The sequence below is a fragment of the Lonchura striata genome, chromosome 3 (assembly GCF_046129695.1).
Source record: "Lonchura striata isolate bLonStr1 chromosome 3, bLonStr1.mat, whole genome shotgun sequence".
Taxonomy (NCBI): Eukaryota; Metazoa; Chordata; class Aves; order Passeriformes; family Estrildidae; genus Lonchura; species Lonchura striata.
The window spans coordinates 50,033,267-50,037,325 of record NC_134605.1 but is presented as its reverse complement, the minus strand read 5'-3'; the positions used below and the strand labels follow the sequence as shown (position 1 = coordinate 50,037,325).

The following is a 4,059-nucleotide window of genomic DNA, read 5'->3' as shown; positions in this document are numbered from 1 at the left end:
ACCAGGATGGCCGAGTGGTTAAGGCGTTGGACTTAAGATCCAATGGACGCATGTCCGCGTGGGTTCGAACCCCACTCCTGGTAACTGCCGTTTTTTTATCGGGAGCCCGGTCCCGCGGCGGGGCAGGCGCGCGGGCCCGGGGGAGGCGCGGCCGCGGGGAGCCGGGGCCGCGGGCAGCGGCGGCGGGCGGGCGGATGGCGGCCCCGGGCGCTCGGCGAACCCGCGCGGGTGTCCCGGCGCCGGGCGGCCGGCGGGGGCGCTGCGAGCCGGGAGAGCGCCGCGGGCCCGCGGGGGGCTCCTGCAGCCGCCGGTGCCTCAGCTTTGAAGTCTGCAAGTAAATTATGACATTAAATACAACTTTTAAAAAAGAGTTTCTGTATGTACATATACACCCATAAAATATATGCATATAAATGTCTGCATATATAGGTATGTTTAATATATGCATATATACGTGTGTATATACATATACATAAACATACACACATTTATACGTATATATGTGTGCATATATATACACACATACCTATATACACACGTGTATATATATATATATACATACATAGATATACGTACACATCTATATATACACACATACCTATATACACACATGTATATATATATACATACATATATATATGTACACATCTATATATACACATACACGCGCACACACACACACACACACACACACATATATATATATATACATCTATATACACATATATAAATATATAAACACATACTCGGCCACAGCCTCAGTGATGGAGCCTCCAGCAGGGGCAACAGGCACCTCCAGCGTTGTCGCCCCTGGATCGCGACTTTGTTGTTTGTCATTTAGGTTATTTTTTGTGTAGGTTTGTTTCTCTTTTTTCCAGTTCCAAGCCCTCCAAAGGCTGCATGCCAGCCCGTCAGAGTGCGTTTTACAACGTGAAAGTCGGTGTAGTTCCACATGCGCTGGGGTGGGGAGTGTCTGCAGGTGTCCCACCTGCTGAGGTGTCCCTGGCCAGCCCGGGAGGGCGGTGGGAAGGCGATCCCCACTTCTGGGGCAATGGCCCCTCGTGCTGGCTGTATCCTAAACTGTGCCAGGGCTCAAGCTAGAAGTTAAGCAGAAGGAGCACGCAGGATTTTCAGACCGACCTCATGCTTTTGTTTTTTGGCCAGACGTGGAGCAGTTGTTGTATGTGTTGAGGTGTTTAATTTGCTGGGGCATGGTTCTGTTGTTTGGGTTTTGTGGGTTTTTTGACAGAGTAGTATCAATATGTTTAATATATTTGAAGGTATGGGAAGTATAAATTGTGCATGGACCAACACAATTAAAATAATAGTGCTTGTCAGAGCATGCTGGTCAAATTCTAACATAGGTAAATGTAGTTGTTTCCAACCACCCTGTTCCAAATAATTTGATCTGAAAAATTATTCTAAAGTTTCGGTCCAGATATATCACGTGATAATGAAGACTTATTGAAGGATAAACACTCGAGAAAGGGATAACAAATCATGGTGGGCCTTCAATGTAATCTGAAATAGAAGGTGAAATATAGCAGGATAATTTATTATATGCCCACATAAAATGATCTGGCATCACACATGTGAGCATGGTAAAAACATACAAATATGACAGTTTAAGGGTTATATAGGGAAGCCTGGTGTGTGGGGAATTTCTAGGAAATGCAAGTACTTATATTGTCTTTTTTGAGTGTTACCACAATAAAATTGTAAATGCAAAGCATACCGCAGCTTCTGGAACTGTTCATTAAGAAGTGATACTGCCAGATTCAAATGTTTTTTGAAGTAAACACTCATTTCTATTCTTCATTAAGGTACAAATTAGTGAAAATGTGTGCATGTTTGAAGGCACATTTCACCTGTAATGTTGTCATTATAAAATGCCCTTGGAAACCCACATCTTTGCATACAAATTGTGTAATCCTGCTTATATGCTTATTTACAGGTATTTTTGAACATGTAATAAGTGCTCGTGTACATTTGGTGGATGTAGTGATGATTTTGATGAAAACTTGGCTCCAGCTGTGTTAATTACAAGGATGAATTAGTAGTGGCTATTCTGCACTGTGAGAAAGAAAAAAGAAAGGTAAAAATAATAACATTTTTTTTCAAGAAGAGTAATTGCTCAAGAGGAAAAAAAAAGGCAGTTTTAATGATAAAGCAATAGAGAAATCTGAATTTCTTGGTTAGAAATGTTCCAGGTATAGCCTGTTTCAGGTACAGCCTTTCTCTTTCCTGAAAATACTTGTTTTGCAGAGAACTTCCTTCAGTCCTTTGGTGAACCTGTGTTCCCTGCTTCTTAAGACAGCTTGTTAGAGCATGTGCTGATCTGGAATGGAACAGAAGATTTTTTTAACTGCTCTGGATCTCAAGAAATGCCCACAGAATCTACTTGCATCAAGTGTATCCTAATCCCTTCCCACACTTTTCCATAAAGGAAAGTATAAGCTTCTGGGGTTATTGGTTTCTATTTTAGGTGAAGTGACAGGGTGATGTATTGTATTTCAGCCCTGGAGCTGAGCATTATTTTAAGATTTTTATTTTATTGAGCAGGTTCCTTTCTTTGCTTCCTTGTTAAACCCTCATGAATTTTTGGTGGTTGCCCTTGCAATTTGACATTGTTACATTCACTTTTTATATTCTGGCCTTTAGTTTAAACTATATTGCTTTCTGTTGGACTCCATTCTGTGGATGAGTTGTTTTTCTAAAGGTGTCATCATCTGAAGAATCCTTGCCTTGTTTATTGAAGAAAGTGGAAAAAGCATAATGACTAGTGCTAGAAACTGGAATAAAAAAGGAGATTCATATGCAGACAGTTGAATGCTACCCTGATGAACCAGGAGTGTTTTTCATGCCTCTGCATATTTCCTGTCTGATGAGAAGCCAGTCATTTAAAATAGATCTTTCAAAAGCAATCATTCATTTTCATGTTCCCTATTTTGAGGTGTCTGTCTTGAGAACCTCAATCTGATTTGCAGGAATGCAGAGCTTTTGCAAAAACAGGTGAAATCAATGTATCACCTATATTTTAAGCAGTCTCTGGAAAAAAAAAAATTATATGATTCTGAGCAGTCAAATTTATTGGAGATCCTTGATATGAATTTTTCCATACCTCAATTTCCCATTGTATAATGTAGAAGTAATAAAAATACACCGTTTGCAAAATGGGCTGCTGTGAAGTAAATTTATTCTTGTTTGCAAAGAATTCAGATGGACACTTAGGCAATCTGGTCATGTTAGACAAGCCCATGAGTGGACTATGAGTGAATCCAAAAATAACATGAAAGGAACGAGCTACAGAGCTAGTTTGATCTGTGAAGACTTTACAAAGTATTGAACAACTGCTTAGCCAGCAAGCACTTCATGTGTGCTGAACAAGGTGGGAGTCTTATAGGAAAACAACAAGACATAGCATAACCCAAAATTCTGTCTCAATTCAAAACAGAAGGGGCTCAAATCAATAAGAAGGCAACCTATTGGTGACATAATTAGGTGATATTTCAAAATACTTTATTTTTCTTTAAAAACTTTCAGAAGCTTTTTTTTTTTGTTTTTGTATTTTAGCATGTGATGGAAGCATGTAATTTTATACTTGAGTTAAAACATTCTTTTCTCAATGACCACTATATCATGTTGAAATAAAAGGTGTAAAAAGGGCTGTGAAGTTTTTGATCTATTGCATGATCTTGTATGTAGGATGATTAATAAACCCTCTTATTAATTTTGCAGAATTCATTTAAAGTCTCTAAAGCAGGATTAGTCTCTTATGTTAGCAAGAGTAACTGCATGCAAAGTACTTGTTAATTTTTAAACTGTTCTCATTTTGTGACCTTTGTGGTAAATAAGAGGGGTAGACTCTATTTTTTGGATTCCCATCATTCTTAGGATGCTTGTTCAAAAATTAGCTCTATTTGATGCAGATGGTTGTGTCTCTGTTTATATGTGTGTTTATACACGTTCATTCCTAATAGCTGCTGGGCTTTTCATCTGCAGACTGCCTCTGATTTTACCTGCAGGTTCTTAGAATCATTTCTGTTGGACTTGATAGCC

General features: G+C 39.5%; 1 non-coding gene across 1 annotated transcript; it reads left to right on the top strand.

The window, feature by feature from the left end:
• On the top strand, positions 1-83 carry TRNAL-UAA (transfer RNA leucine (anticodon UAA)). The gene has a single exon. It is a non-coding gene; the product is annotated as a tRNA-Leu (tRNA).
• Positions 84-4,059: the final 3,976 nt, after the last annotated feature.